Source organism: Agelaius phoeniceus, chromosome 8 (genome assembly GCF_051311805.1).
Source record: "Agelaius phoeniceus isolate bAgePho1 chromosome 8, bAgePho1.hap1, whole genome shotgun sequence".
Taxonomy (NCBI): Eukaryota; Metazoa; Chordata; class Aves; order Passeriformes; family Icteridae; genus Agelaius; species Agelaius phoeniceus.
The window spans coordinates 30,741,353-30,758,415 of NC_135272.1; the positions used below are offsets into that span (position 1 = coordinate 30,741,353).

The 17,063-nt window shown below is 44.4% G+C and overlaps 1 protein-coding gene across 3 annotated transcripts in view; it reads right to left on the reverse strand.

Annotated features, from left to right (window-relative positions):
- Positions 1–17,063, reverse strand: part of LOC129124075 (BEN domain-containing protein 5) — an 883,204-nt gene that overhangs the window by 186,686 nt on the left and 679,455 nt on the right. The window lies entirely within an intron of this gene.

A 17,063-nucleotide genomic window follows, 5' to 3' on the forward strand; every position in this document is an offset into this window, starting at 1 on the left:
AGGAAATCTCAAATAATAGGATAAAATGAATGTGCAGGAAATGAATGGGTGAATTAGATTACAGCAGATGAAACACTGAGGTCTCAAATGTAAAATGCAGGGAGTTTATTTAATTTGTTACTCTTTTAAAATGAAAATATGCTCACTGACTTGAATTAGTAATTTTCCTGTTCTAAGATATGTTAGGCCATTACAGCTAGGCCTGTTTCCAGAGCAGTGAAATAAATGGAAAACAGCCAGTCTCCCAGGGAACACAGTCCTCCCTGCATTTTGCCAACCTAGTGGAACAGTGCTAATGTCAGCTCCAGAGTAAACCACGCTTCTGCTGGAGGGGCTGCTGCAAAGGAATTGAGAATGACTGGCAACAAATACTTCAAATGGCAGAGCAAGGCACTGTGGATTTTCTCCAATTTTAATGTGCGTGGTAAGCACAGACAGTAATTGATTTAAAGAAGATTTTAAAAACCCATCATTCCTGACCATTCCCTCCCTCCCTCCCTCCTCCAGCTAGCCCAGGGTTTCACAAATAATTAATCTGGAACTTGGTGTGGCTGGAACACAAATCCATGGAAAGCAATGGGAGCAGCAGCCGGGAACCTCCCAGCTGGGTTTTGTCAGTCTGAGAGAGAAACTGCTCTGTCAGTGGCTGACCCAAGTCAGGGCATCCCAGCCAGCACCTCCACCCCTCCAGGCTCCCCAGATGTCTTCTTTTGTGTGTAATGATCCAACTGATGGGACTGAAGTCTCTGGTGCAGGGCCACAGGTGTGTGACAGCCCTCTCCAAACACACCAGCAGATCCCAGGGTGTGGGGACAGTGAGCGCCCATTGTGCTCCTGCAGCACAGCTCTGTGATGAAATGACTGACCATGTCAACTGTACCCAAGCATTTCAACTGCTTTCCACAATTACATAGGCACAAAAATCCTTCTCACACCACTGTAAGGATACAGGAGACATTTCTGCCATCACAGCCTCAATTGACATTTGGCATCTATTCAGATTGCAAGTTCAATGAAGATTTGGGAAAATTGTGCCATAGTAAAACATTCTGGGACTCCTGGGTAAGGAAATGAACCATATGATACCACGAGGCAGACCTTGTTTCCCATTTTAATGTGTCTGCTGACTGGACAGGACTGACTGGGATGGAAACCTTTAAATTCATCATGGATATTCCACTTAAAGGAAGCACATTTACACCACTGCCTTTCATGTGCACTATCCTACTATTTTTGAGAGACTTCTACATTTAGACTGTGCAAACAAGGCCTCAGAACACCGTAGAGTTCCAGACCCTGACACTCCAGATTAATTTCAAACAGGGAGAATACACAGTGAAATGGATGTGACTGGAATAGTCAGTCACAAATCAGCAGTCTACAAGTACAATCAGTTCAGTGTAGAAAGTTGCTAAGTGATGAGTGTTTGGGATTTCCTATGTATTTTTATGAGCTGTTGCTCTTTCCTCATAAAAAGATTCACATCTGCTTTGAAGGATATGTGGCTGCTGCTGCTTGGCTGGAGCACAACACCCCAGTTCAGTGCTGAAAAGATATAGATATGCATTGCCAGCAAAACATAATTAAAGTTGGCATTCCCAGTGACTGGGATGTGGGACCAGGAGCCAGAATGCCAGATCTTAGTCTCTAGCACTGCTGATTTTTGGCAAGTTGCTACCAGAGTCTGCTATCTTAGTGTGTTCAACTTGAGATAGCAATGGCCAGATTTGCAGGGCAGCAAAACTGGCATCTCTGGGGCCAAAACCAGCAGATGGATTTTCCAAACAAACTCATGAAAGCTCATTGGAGCCGACTGTAGTTGGAAACATGGCAAGTGGCCACAAAATGCTAGGTGTTGAGTAAAATTCTGAAACTTTTCTGCTCTTACTCAGCTCTCACTAGGGAGATCTGAGCCACTGGCAGTCCATCCCCAGCCCACCCTTCCCTAAAGGTAAGCACTTTCTGAGAATCAGCCCTGTAGAGGTCAAGGTGGAAAGACTTTTGGTGACAGAGACAACCAGTGTTACTGGTCACTTCAAAACTGCAGCCCTAAATACTCTCACTCTTTCTTTTCTTTTCTTTTCTTTTCTTTTCTTTTCTTTTCTTTTCTTTTCTTTTCTTTTCTTTTCTTTTCTTTTCTTTTCTTTTCTTTTCTTTTCTTTTCTTTTCTTTTCTTTCCTTTTCTTTCCTTTCCTTTCCTTTCCTTTCCTTTCCTTCCAAACAAGTAAGCACAGAAAGGAGCACGCAAATGTTCCACAAACTATAGCTGGTTCTCAGAACCTCACAGGATTACCTGGAGAGGGGGAAATCTGGCATTTAATTTTGCCTGTAAAAATTTTCAGCAAAAAAAAAAAAAAAAGCAAAGACAATTAAGCATTTTGCAAGGACAAGTCTAGTTCCTAGTTTAAAATTCTCTAGATACTTTATGCTACCTAAAGCCTGATCCAGCCTGAAAAGCCAAAAAAATTAACATTATTAAACAGACTTGAGTAGATGATGAGACCACACAAATGATCTTGCTACAAAAGATGCCCTAGGTCATATAATTCATGTAATTATTAGAACATACATTCATGTAATCTTGTTCTGATAAAACTGTCTTTTAACATGCCTTAAGACTTGCTCTGATGCTTTGGAAACCCCAAAGTTTGGAAACTTTAACAGCTGGAAGCCCCAAGGAACCAAACACTTTGACCCTTTGCTACTTGTTGGATGCAGCAATTTATGGCCTCAGGACTCATTTGGATGCCATTAAATTGTGCATCTTGTGCATAGAACCAGCTGTAGTTTGTGGAACACTTTGTCTGCTCCTTTCTGTGCTTACTTGTTTGGAAGAAGAGAAAAGAGCATCTTTGGACTGTGCATCTTTTCAGCCTTTAGAATAGGGATGCAATGAGGAAAAAACCCACTACATTGAAGCTTGGGTGCTTGAGCACTTGATCAGAGCAGCAGTGGGGTGTTGGTGGCACCATCTCCCCCATCCCACTGCAGCTCTGGGTGCAGGCACTCGCGCTCTCTCCAGCAGCACCACCAGCCCAGGTGGAGCACCAGGCTAATCCCTCCCACCATTTCATGGTCTCTGCCTTCCCTCTTCCTTGCAGCAATGGGATAGCCACAAGCTTCAAGGGAGCAGACTAATTTAGGAGAGCAGAATGAGGCCAGGGCTGGATTTGTCTGGTGAGAAGCGCGAACCTGCACGGAGGGCAGCAGACTGTCTGCCCTGCACAGAGATGAACTCAAATCTCAGCCCCTTCCTTACCCTGATGGCTGATGTTGCTTGCTTAACCACAAACTAATCTCCCCAGGCCCAGGGGCACTTGTGCAGCTCTCCAGCAGGACTGATGCAACCAGCAAAGACCTGTGACTTGAAAGAACCTGTCAGGCTGACAAAGAGAGGAGGTATTGGCAGGAGCACACAGCTCCTGCTTCAGGATTGCCTGAAGGGTTCCTAAATTCAGTGCACAGCACAGACTGAGTGGGTGGCTTCCTTGGCTGGCTTTCCTTTCTTTAATTTTCTTAATATGCTGTAAGGAGCTTGGAGTTCTCCTTGCATCAAAATGAGCCTACCAATACCCCCTGGATAATGCCTCTTTTCCTCCTGGGGAAAAACAAAAGGGTTCCTGGAGAAGCACTGCAAGGATTAGATGATCTTGTTTCATTAATGAATTACTTGGGATTTATCAGAATCATTCTCAAGATGTTACCTCAAGAATATGATGTGCTTGGTCATTATAATTCAAAGTATGTCCTTCCCATGAGTGTGAGTCCCCCAGTTAGCTCAAAAAATATTCACTGCATTATGGCCCTCAATTTTTACAGCACTAACTAATGTTAAATCCAGCTAGAGTTGAACAGAAATATGCAGAAGATTACACCTTCTCTGATGTGCAAGACAAGAGACAAAGCAGAACAGAGGCTTGATTGCAAAGAGGGGAAAATAAAATAAACATAAGGGGAGTAAAATCCAGAATGCATGAGCCAGAGTCAAGCTGGCAGAATTAACTCAGGCACTGTTTCCGGCTATCCTTATCAACTCACAAAACACCAGAGTTTTCACTATGGCCCTGAAGGGGAGTTTCAGCTGTCCACCAACAGCTCACAGAGCACCAGCAAGGAGGGAAAAAGAAAAACCAGAACCTGAAAATCACTTCATTCTCCAGTTTGCTATTTAGAGCTGTAAGGGTCTTGCAGGGGAAACAGAGAAACTGCATCATTATCAGAGTGCTGCTGCTTTACCCAGGAGCAGGCTGAGCTCCCCAGAGCCTGGAAGATGACTGCTTTCCTCCCCATCATGACAACTGCAGATGTGGAGGTCAGAAACCTTTCCAGGGCTGGCAAGAAGACTGCACCACAAGTGTAAATTCTCCAAAGTTGCCTGCACTGGGGAAAAGATTCCCAGCAGAGCTATAAAAGTGATAAAAATAAACTTTGATGGACACAGGGAGGACTAAGCAGACTTAGTTCTACTTGGGAAACCACTAAAATTGCAAGGAATAGGCAAAGAGGATGAACCTGCTCCTTTCAAGCCTTTTGTTGAGTTGTCTCCCCAGACTCAGAGCACTTCCTATATGGCCAGAGTCACCTTTTCACAACCTGGCAGCAGGTGCCTTTCTTGGGAATCAGGAACTTTTGGGATTTCAGTGTACTTGGTGGAGCAAAGGTGGGCACTGGAAGCAGAGGCTGGACTAGTTTTACCCAGTTTCACCCAGTTTTACCCAGTTTCACTCAGTTTCACCCAGTTTTACCCAGTTTTTCCCCCAGGCCTGTCACAGAGTGCTGCTCTGCCGGCCCAGTGAACAAAGCAGCAGCTACACTGAGCTCTTACAGAATTAACTGTGGCCACAACAAGAGCTGCAGAAACCTGAAGATGGATAGATTAGCCCAAGCAAAGAATGTGCTGTAAGCTGAGAAGGCAAAAGGTGGATTTCTCTGGAGGCAGACAGAGAATACATTTACATATGAAAATCTAATACACAGTGAAAAAGGGAAAGGGCATTACATAAATAATGTGAGGCAAGAAATGAAAAATATGTATTTTTAAACACATTCTAAAAACGGTTTCCAGCATCTGCAAACATGTTGCTCAGCCAAGCAAAGACCCAGAGGCAACAGGTTTGGGTCAGGCAGGCACACACACAGACCAGAGGGGCCCTGCAGAACATCACTCATTCACACCAAGTTCCCTTCAGCTCTAGGGTGTTGGGAGAGTGTTGGAGTTATCTCTTTTAATTTGCCTTTATCTTCAATGAGCTGTAGACATATGCTACTGGGAACATTACAAGAGGGCTCCTCAGCCAGACTGACTCCTGGTGCTGGGATGAAAGTGGAACCCAAATTGCTGGGAAGGAGCAGGAGCACACTGGTGCCCCCATGGGTGATGTGGTGCCCTAATGCTCTGGATCTCCAGAGGACACAGGTACAGGACAAAACTGGGATGTGGGAAAGGAACTCTTTCCTGTGCTTCAGCCCAGAACTTTAATCCACTCAGCTAAGGAGAAGAGCTGAGGTGTCCCCTCCTCAGGACTGAACCCCAGCTGTTCACTTCTGCTGGAGATGTGGCTTTGCCATTCACATGTGGCACAAACACTGGCAGCTTGGCCTGGCAGGAACCTGCACAGCCATTTCCCTCCTTTCCCCTGTGGGGATGAACAACCAGATCACTTTGTAACTCCTGATACACAGAACTTACACTAAACCAGCTGTAATGGCACCTTTTGGCTGCTTCATTGATTTCCATTTTACTGGGTTTGCAGGTTACACTGCTTCACTGTTACAGGATTTTCCTGTCCTTCCCTTCAGATGGACTGAAAAGGCACAAGGCAGTTTCTTCCCTTCCCAGGGAGGCAGAGGCACCTGCAAGGCTCCAGTGGCAGAGCAGGGCACAAAGTCTGCAGGCACTGCAAGGCTGGTGTCACCAGCAAGGCAGCAGCTCTAAAATGGACAACCAGAATCAGAGAGAGAGAGAATCCTGTTAATGGAGAGCTGTTTTACACTCTCCTGTGGTTTTTTCTGGGTATGAGAAAGGCAAGAATGGCATCAGCATCCTCAGAGTTGGCTGCCTGTCCCCTGGAGCCAGAGGGAGCTCCCTGCCTGCTCTGGGTTTGCCCCTCAAAGACATCCAAAAGTTCCACATAAGCAAAAGCAGACTAAAGCAGATCTGTGTCCATCTCCTCCCTGACAGATGGTATCAAGGCAGTAGAGGCTGTGCTGCTCTAATCAGTGCCAAAGGACAGTCAAAACTGAATGGAAACATGGAAGTTGATTTGCACAGCAAAGTCTGGAGCTTCAGTTTTGACAGGCAAATAAAGCAGGGACTGTAGGTAACACCTGAACTATTTCTGGGGAAAAGAAAAAAAAGGAAAAAAAGGAGTGATTTATTAAACAAAAACCTAATCCTCAGGGGAGATCTGATGGCCAAGAAAATGCTGGCTGCATCTGAACTTGCTCCCCTTGACTCAGAGATGAAAGTTGTGTATCTGCAAGTTGCTTTCAGTGGTACTGGAGGGGACTTGTTGGGTAGCTGCTTGCACTGGGCTCCAGCAGGAAAAAGCTTTTTTCCCTGTGGAAAAAAGAAGAATATAAAAAAAAAGTAGAAGAATAAAAAAAAAAGTAATGACCGTGTCTCTACATGAAGAAAGAAATTGCAAAAGCTCTGCTCTGCCCCTCGTTGCTGGAGATGGATCTGTTCTTTTATTTACACTGCATGACATCCAGGCAAGAAAAAGCTCCACAGAAATAAATGAGGGTCACTCTCTGTCAGTGCAGGTGTGCTCCTGGCTGTTAAGCAACAGAGTATGGCACAAGCCCCTGCCTCCACTCCAGAGAAAATTTTGCTGTGAAAATGAAGAGGCATTGCAGATCCTAAAGGTGATGGCAATTAGCACTGGAAAGGGAATAATCAGCAGCATTTCCTCACATGAGTAGGGCCACCACAAGCATCTCTCCTTGTGAAGAAGTGAAATTCTCCAGGAGGGTATAAAAAGTACATGTTTCCATCTGAGGAGCATGAGGGAGAAAAGTCAGAGGGATATAACTTTCAGGAGGCCTCCAAGGATTGAGGGGGTTTGTTGTTGCTGTTTTAGGAAGAAGCAACTAAAAAACCCACACTATTTCCTAAAGAATTCTGTTTAGAGACAGTCTTATTGCAAAATCAACTTTGAAGCATATTAAACTAAGAAGGCATAAGATGCTCTCATTCCAGAATAAGAATTGCTGTGGAAATGTTCTAATGCACTCTACATTCACAGTCTGCCTCAGATGCAAATGAAATCTCAAGTGCCAGCAAGCTCCAGACAGAAGCTCTCCCCAAGCACTTTGCAAGGAGGGGTTTAAACTCTGGCAGCACTGTGACCACAGCAGCTGATGTCAAGATGCTCCTTCCCTCATATCCTTGGCCATTAGGAGCATTGCCAGGAAGAAAAATCAGAGTTCACGTGTAACCAGGGGCGAGGAGTGTCTAACTTTCTACCTTGAACAGTCAGATTGAATTTTAAGGTCTTAAAGGTAAACTTAACTTTAATAAACAGCCCCTTTTGCTGCTTGAAGGAGCCAGACTTCAGAAGGGAGAGGTGCCACAGAACAGGCTGAGACCCCAGCGTTCTGCTGTCCCCAGGGCAGGGAATTCCTGCAGTTCCAAGAGGTTTCCAGCTCTGTTCTCTGCCTCTCCCAAGGAATGAGCAGCACACCCAGCCTCTGGAAGGTGGCACCTGGGCCAAGGCTGGGTCACAGCATTTTCCAGTTCTACTCTTGGCTCTCTGACACATCGTGTCCCATCTGATGGAGGCAGGTGAAGCTCTCTGAGGCTGAATGGCTTCTCCTGTACCTGGAACCAGGCACCCTCCTGCTCTCCCTTTGCTGTTATGACACCAAGCACGAGTGTCACAGGACATGAAGCTGATTGGTGTCGTACTAAAATCATCACAGCAGTCAAATTTCAATCATTACAAAAATTAAAAGCTCTCAGTGATGCTCCTTTTAGGTAGGTGGAGGTTGTGGTGAACCAGAACCTGCCCTGTTGTCATTGTCTGTGTCACACCTGTTCTGTAGTCACCCAAATATTTGGCTTGTACTTGCCAATAATATAAAACATATCCATCTTTTTAACATTTTGCCTACACACTGTGCCACTGGCTAAAAATTCTGAAGTAAATTTTTATAATTTCAAACAAAATTTCACATAAGGAGACCTGCAGACTTCTCCTTTCCTCTTCTTTTAACTGACCACAGATCTTTGCCTTTCTTTGTTCTATCCCTTCCCCACCACATTTTTTCCATCAGTGATAAAGTGACAAAAAAATAGAGAAACAAAAAAAAAATAAAGAGACAAAGGGAAAATAGGAGAAAAATAAGTGAGCTTGTATGAAATTTATAATAAAGCAATCTTTGTAAACCTGTGGCATTAGAAAAAAAATACAAATTAATTATTTTTCATCCATCCCCAATTATCTTGTACATTTAGCAGCAGCAGAGACTAAAGCCATAACCTCCAAATCAGAGCACAGACACCAGGAGTGTGTTACCATTTGTGGAACATGTAATAAGTAATTTGACCCTTGAACTAACACTATAGGGCACATCTGGAAATTGCCACTTAGGGGTGACATCAGTCACTAGGGAACCAACCTTCCTGGCCAGAGTGATATTTTACAGAGCCCTTTGCCATTGTTCAAAACTCCCCTAAATTTACCCTTCCTGCCTACAAAGTGTTTAATAGAAGTTTGCCCCTGCATTAGGGTCCCAGCAAAGCAATTCATGCCTGCATCTCTTCTTAGGTAAAAATAAGCAGAACTGGTAATGAATGGGCCCCATTACCCTTTCCTCCCATCCTCAGAGTGCAGAGAAGCCTCAGACTGCACTGAAAGAGCAAAGCCAAGCTCTGCAGGGCTGCAGTCTGGGGCAGAATCCTGCTTCCATCCCAAGTCCCTTCTTCTTGCCCTCCAGACAAGCTGTGCACCCTTCTCTCTGTAAGCTGGAGAAGTCATGGCTCTCATAAATATGTGCACAATGCAACAGGCACCCGAGGAGCTTGTGAGCAATCTGTGCAGGGGCAGAGGGAAAGTTTAATCCCAGTGCCCTGGTGTCAAAGGAAAGCTGGCAGCAGCCAAGTCCCAGTCACTCATCAGTGCTGGCTCCTCAGAGCAAAGCAGGAGGAGCAGGAAGGTAAGTGCAGGGCACCTTGAGACAAAAGGACTGAAAACAAAATTAGAAGAACCCAAAAAAAAAAAATCAATTCAGCTGAACCCAGCCAGGGCAGGCAAAGAACAAAGGGTCAGAAGACAAAGCTGGAAACAATAGACCAGCAAGATGAGTATCAGTTGTGAGGAAGAGCTGGGGCACTGCTGAAGGCCAATGGAAAGGGCTTAAATTATAAAAACTAGGAGAGATTCCTAATTGTGAATCCTGCCCTGCAGCTTGATCAGCACAGCTCTCACACACTGCTGCACTGACTGAAAGGGCTCATCTCAGCCTTCATTCCTTGATGGCAATGATGTTCATTTATCAGAGCCCTTTCTTTGCCATCAACAGAGCCATGCAAAGTAGATCTAAAGACAACCCCAAACTTGCTGTGGTTTTTTCATCTTTGTCCTGAGTTTTGCATATTTATTTCCTGCCTTGGCCCAGAGACCATCTGGTTCCTGGGGGTAATACTGCTCCCTAAAAGTGCAGGACTTGCTGCCCATGGCCTCACAGAGCAATCAGCACAGAAAAGGACCCTGATAGCTGGGCAGACATGGATAAACACCTTCAGAATCCACTCAGACTGCAATTTTTAGTGGGAAAACCAGACCATATTAAGGAAAGCCAAGTGATCATGAAGCCCAGGTAATCAACATTTTCTCTTTATCCTATCCTCAGACATCAGCAACGTGGCCCAGTGTGTACAAATATGATGTTCTTTGTCCTAGAGGGAGGTTGGTAGGGCTGGGAGGAAATTATCTTTAAGCCCATGTTATCCAAAAGTATAAGCAGTCAAGAAACATTGCAAAACCAGGATGTTCAAGAGATTAATTGGGCAATATCACATGGAGACAAAATAAATTTGCCTGTTGTTCTGCAGTGAAAGCCCTTCTCAATGCTCCCCCTTGAAGACCAAGGGCTCCTTTAGCTCTGTGATTATCCCAAAGAGGATTAGTTAAGCAGAGCCAGTCAAAGGCCTGCTCTGGGCAAAGGGCAAACCGAACCAAACAAAGCCACTTGACATTTCTGAGCTGCACAGGCACAGCTGACCTTGCTGTCCCAGGGCTGAGGAGTCACTGGGAGCAGGGAGATGAGCACACAGGGGTGGGCTGGAGAGGGGTGAGCCTGCCTGAGCAGACCAGATTTCTGTTCCTGCCACTGCAGATTGAGCAGAAGAGGTGGGAGAGCAGAGATGTCTCAGCCACAGGTGACACAGCTCTTCCCTCAGGGACAGCTCAGCTTTCCAGAATTCTGGGTTTGCAAACAGCAGCACCCAGCTCATGCATGGTCCACCTCCACAGCCTGCCACCATCACACCTTCTCTGCTGTGCAGGAGTTCCAGAAAACACACCTTGTGAGGGTGTAAATCACGTGACTCTACAGCCTGAGGAATTTAAATCATCATAAATTTCCTCCATCTCAGGAACCTGGGTGTATCACCTCTTGTACCTGCCTGACACCACACACAGTGAATGGATTCAAAGGCTGTGGTACCTTGTAACAGCAAGTGCCACACTGGGGAGCAGGAATCCCTCTCACAGTCTGTTTGCATCAACACAACTTTAAAAGGAGCTTTTATTTCCATTTTATTTCCATTACTCCAATATGGATGCTTTGGTATTCTCAGAACAACCTCTCTCTCCTGGGATACTTCACACTAAAATCTCATCCAGGAGATTTACAGGGGACAGACAATAGTGGTTTTCATGTTGCCTTAGAAGCCAGGGAGAGTGTGTTTCCCTTTGTATTAAAGCTTAGGAGCTATGCACTTGAAAAAAATCTTAGTGGGAAGGGTGAATGCAATTTAACAACTTTAAGAGATCCCTGAAGCTTGTTTTATGGTTGAGCTGCTGAATTCTGTTGGCTTTGTTTGCTTCTCCTCATTTGGTTTCCTGAACTCCTGTAAAGGAGCCCATGAACTGCAGCTCCTGCTCCCCACATTCCCTCACTGCTCCTAAGTGCTGAGCTGCTCCTGAAAGCACAGGAGGGTTCCCATCCCTCCTGAAGGCACAGGAGAGTTCCCATCCCTCCTGAAGGCACAGGAATGCTCCCATCCCTCCTGAAAGCACAGGAGAGTTCCCATCCTCCTGAAAGCACAGGAGGGTTCCCATCCTCCTGAAAGCACAGGAGGGTTCCCATCCCTCCTGAAGGCACAGGAGTGTTCCCATTCTCCTGAAAGCACAGGAGGGTTCCCATCCTCCTGAAAGCACAGGAGGGATCCCATTCCCATCCTGTCCTGACACAACTTGTGCATGCCATTATCTGGATACAGAACACCATTCATTCATGGAAAGATTCTATTCTTCTTTTGACCAAGAGCAGTCACCTCTAGGGTGGAACTGTGCTCCAGGGGATGCACTTTCCTATGGACTGCAGCCAGAAAAAAGATTTTCATAGGATACCATAAATATTGAAAGGGAATGGAAGCTTTGTGTCTTTATACCTTAAAGGGTGGCAAGAGAGTATAAAAGAATACCCTTAAAGTGGAGCTTCTGTGTTGCTCAGTTCTCTTCAGTCTTAGCAATGCAGCCCACAAAGAGAAGCACTGGAAAAGGCTCCCAAAAAAGTCCTTCCTGAACCAGAGAGCAGTCACTCCTTGGCTGCCTGGCCATGGCAGAGCCCCCTCCTGCACCCAGAGATCTCTTACAAGCACATGCAAAGAGGAATTGCAGACTAAGCCTTTATGCATATGCATTCCATTCACTTGGAGCCTAGAAGTAGCCAGGACAGCAGAAGTGTTTGCTTCCATTCTCTTTCATTTGGCAGAGAAGGCAGAAGTGAGACTTGACAGTAATACAACAAACATGCAATTACAGGATTCCTATTCCCTATGGAATGATATTTTCTTTCCCCCTCTGGTAAGAAACATAGCTTGGAAATGAAGATGAATTGGCTTGCTAGACAGAAGAGTAAAACAGATCAAGTGAAATGCAAGCCATGCATTTATTCAGATGCACATTCAGTCTGATGGGAAATCTGGCAGATGATGTCCCCAAGCTTCTGAGGACCCAGTCATTGTCACCACAGCAATTTCTAGGGGCACTGCTTTCTTCTCCAGTGCAGCTGCTCTTCCCAAAAGCTTCTTGTACCAATGGCTACAGAACTCAGTTTCTTTCCCTTAGCAGAAATTTATACCCTGGAGACAGCTAAACAATCACCTCTGCTCCTCCAGAAAGGCTCTTTTCACAGGTAAGGGCTGAATTTGCACTTGTATATAAAACATGTCCTGGCCTTCAGTTACTGTCAACTCATGTCCTAATGCTCAAAAGATTTATGCTTAATAAAAGAAACAGAAAAGCAGCTTTTAACCCTGACAGTATATTCCTCCTCTTTCTTCATAAGAAAAGACAGAATTTGGGTAAAATTCCAAGTAGAAGAAACAGGCTTCACAAGGACCCTTCTCACGCTTAAGACTCTGTTTCCCACAAGAAATAAAAACCACAAATCCCAAACACGTAACAAAACAAAACAAACCCCATAACACAACCAAAAAGCCCCATCCAAGTCACATTTATTGTATTTTAGCAACTTCACTCTCCTACCAATTCCCTCAGGTTTCCTGCAGGATCAAATTCAAAGGATTTGAAGGCACTGCCTCCACAAAATGAACTAGAAAACAGTTTTAAGAGACCACTTTGGAATCTGTCCAGGAGTTAAATCCTTCATAGCACCTGAAGCATCCTGGTGACATAGAGAGCAAGTTCAATTACCCACTGGCCCAGTGAGTTATAGTGCAACACCAGAACTTGAGACACAGCTGCTGAGAGACTTGTTTTCAGGCAGTCTGTTGTCTGCTATTCCATGCTTTAAACTTAGAATTAAAATTTGTACAAGTTTTCAGATTTTTTTTTCCCCTGCCCTCTGCTGGTGAGAGGGTGAGGGTTAAAAACACAGACAAAGAATGCAAACAGGAAATCAAGAGACCTTGCCCAGTGCAATCTGTTCCTTCATTTCATATCATCTGATTTAAGGTGAAGCAAGGGGGAGCATTCATTTAAGCAGCTATAAAGAAAAAAAAAAGATTGATTGAAAAGTAATTTTTTCTCCGTTTCTTATGGAAAAGAGTCACAGGTGTCTGTTTTTCTTATATTTTTTTTTAATGGCTGTTCCCCTTTCAGCCCATAAGATTCAAGGTCAGCTCCAGGTCAAATTACACTGAGCCTGAGATGCTCAGCAGCTTCAAACCCAGCTGTGGGATTCCTCTCTCTCCTGCATTGCACTGGGCTTCCATTCTGGCATCCCAGCCTGGAAATCCCTATGAGAGGCTTGGGGTACAAATTTTCATTTCTGCATTTAGATGGCACAGTGGTTGCCACAGTGGCAAATCAACAAATGACATCCTACTAATAGAACCTGCAAAATCAGTGGGTAAAATATATGTCTTGGTACAGCTAGACATGCTTAACCTTGGAATTACTGACTGCTGGCAAAAGTCAGAGCATACAGGATAAACTTAAACCTAGGAGCATCTCCTACAACTCTCTGTGGATGTGAATAGTGAGGGACAGTTGCTTTTCTCCCACAAAAAATATAAAATCTAGCAAACATAAGAAGTAAAATAAGACTCTGAGAATATTGGGGGCTAAAAGTACCCCTATTGCCAAGCCTTGGATAAAATCCAAGCCTTTTGAAAGCTGCCTTATGGCCAGTGTTTAGAGGGTAGAGGCTTGCACTCATTATTAGTGCACACTGTTACCTGACATTTATTTGCCTTCACAGTAAAGTATGGAAGAGAAAACAGCACACATTTTCTTAAAGGAAAATACTGAGGGGGAGAGAAAGGAGGGAAAATATCTAAGAAAGGAAAATAATCTAAACCCACAACTTCAGAAAAATCCCTCAGAAATCTGAGCAGCCCAAGAGAGACGAGTTCAGGCTGTAAGATGAATTTTCACTTCTTTGTGCTCACTACAAAAGCCCTCCAGGAGCAGCAGTGATTCCAGCAGTTGGTTAAAAAATGGTCTATAATAGCAAAATGAAAACAAATCCTCTTAATCCTGGACCCTACTCCTACTTATTCATCCCTAGAAGTGGTGCAAACATCAATGCTCATGGTGACCACCACCATCTGAGGAGGAGAATACCACCCTACCCTTGGATTGAAAGGTACTCATGTGAATACTCTGAATATCCTCTCTGATGTCTGGGTCTCCATTTCCAGCCCTGAGCTCCACCACAAGCAGTTAAGAACCACCAGGAAAACTTCCTAAAAAGGAGAACCGTTGTACTAACTCTTGAAAGACCAAAACAGAAACAAAAGGTTCTTAATCCATCTTTTTATGAAGAGGCCCTCCAGGGTTTTGTGGCAGCTGCAGCATGTGTGAAATATTACAGCATTTCTTTGTAACTGCTGGATGAGGTGCCTGATGATTCTAAGGAGGGCTGGCTACTGCTGCAAGCACTCCACAGCTGGAAGGTGACACAAATGTCCATCCAAGTTTAAAATACCTGCACATTTGCAGGGATGAAGGGCATTTGTATCCAAAACTCAGTTTTCAGTGCATTCTTTACAGTAGAATATGAAGAAGAATGACAGAGAAACAATTTTGAACAGAGAGATGACAAGATTTTTTTATTCCCGCAGGAATACGAAATCCTTGCTTAGATTCATAACATGTGGGTAAGTGGAGAACAAGGGATCAAAAGACAGGCACAAGCATCTCCTGATGTATTAAAGCTAGAAAACTTGCTTCTTAAGGGCCTTGACTAGTCAAAACCAAAAAAAACCCAAACAAACAAAAAAAAAACCAAACAAAAAAAACCAAAAAACCATGCACACACACACCAAAAAAACAAAAACAAAAACCCCAAAACCAACCAAACAAAACAAAAAACTCATACAAATGGGGCCTGTAATAGGTAGTTTCTGCCAGGCTTCAGGAAACTCCTGTTTGGAGTATACAGCTAAAAATCCCTCAGCAAAAACCAGGGAACTGGTCAGCTCAAAGACAGGATATGAAAGTGAGTAAGGAGTCAGATATTATATTATGTTCAGACATTAAAGAAGACAGTGACTGAACTAATTAAAACCAAAGATCAATGGGAAAATATGAAAACCAAAAAATATAAAGCTTTTTGCTCATTCTCGATTCCCCTATGGACTGATTCTCCAAGCTTGGGCAGTCACAGCTCTGGTCTTCCATCCAGGACATGCTGCTTGCTCCTGGGGAATCTTTGGGATCAGTTTCCAGATCTTAATGCTCCAGGTGGTGAGCATCATCAAACATTCAAGAAGAAATCTCTCCACCAAGAAAAAAAATAGTCCTGACATGTTCCATATGCACTGAGCTGGCATCTGGATATAAAATCTGCAACACCTAACTATGCCAAAAACCTTCCTGAGACTCCAGAAATAAAATTCCTAAGTGTGCCCTCAACTTGACTGCCAGAGGAATCTTTTTTATCCTTTCTTTTGATCCTCCCACACAAAAGTTTCCAAAGATGGAGCAAGCACCCAGTTTCACATTTGGCAGTGTTAGAAACAACTCTGCAATGGCCTTGAAATGTTTGACATTTCCACTTGTCTGGATGCTGATTCTGCACAGGAGGCAGCTCTGCCTGCATGGGGCAGGGGCTCAGTGCAGAGCCCAGAGCCTCTGGGTCCGGGAGTGAATCAGGAGCTGTGACTCAGCCAAAGCAAGTTTCTCATGTGCTTCTCCAAAACTCATATCTTGATATCTCCTTGTTATTTTTCTTGTACTTCCTGCCTTTTTTTTTTTTTTTGCTTATTTGTTTGGGTTTTCTTTGTTTGTTTTTTTGCTTTTTTTCTTACAAAGCATAAAGTTTCCATGAGACAATCAGAGCATGACTTCTATCTAGCTGTTTCATCAGGCTAAGCATGCCACACGCTTTTACACATCCTTTTTTTTTTTTTTCTGATTATTTCCCTTTTGAATAAACTCTCCATTATCAAAATAAAATAACATCATTTACAAAGCACCACCTCAGCAGCATGCCTCAGCTTTCATTTCACAGGGCTATGCCAGCAGCCACAAACAGAATCAAAGCAGCCAATTAAAAATCCATATTCATTAACAAACATCATGTGTGCTATAATGCCCTGCATTGACTGTGGCACGGCAGGAGGTGGGAAACTCGCTGAGTTTTCCTGCTCTCAGTCTGAAGCATTGTTTTATTAGAGGAAGGGTTTTACCTTTGCTGCTCCAGGCCAGCAAGGAGAGTGTCCTGCAAGCCCACGGGGCTGGGGCAGCAGAGGGGGCAGCACCTCAGTGATGCCAGACACAGCCCCTTGCCAGGATGAGGAGCACACAGAGAGAAGAGCATGAATCTGAGCCAGACCCTCCCCACCGAGGTCTTTGGGCACCAGCAGGGCCCATGGCAATGGAGCCTGTGGCACCATGAGCAGACAACATCATAAACTCTGCATATGCTTGATTGATGCAGCTCGTGGGCTCAGCAGGGCCAGGTCCAAGCTGCTGCAGTGAATTACCAAATTGCCCTGGCTCCAGGGGAGCTGCTTTGATTTACACCATCAACACTTCACTGCTGCAGACAGTCACATGCATAAGTACAATATTTCAGACCTGTACAATGAAGTTATATGAAGGCGTGCCAGGGTTATTTATTTATTTGTACCCACGAGCCAAGAGATTTACAACTCTTTATAAATACAAGCTGGGCAATTTGCTTTCTATTTTTAGCAGGAATGCTTTGTGCAGGAAACAGCTGTCAGCCACTGGGAGCTGTGTTCCTCTGAGCAGCAGCTTCAGACAAAGAGAGGCCTCTTAGAATTCAACTGGAGAGGTAGGGTCACTGCTTTGTGTTGGAAAAGAAGCTGGAGATGGTACACAGCAAGAAAAAAAAAAAGCAGTTAACAGAATAAACCCCAAATAAACCCCAGAAAAATGGGCTGGAAAAGCTCGAAG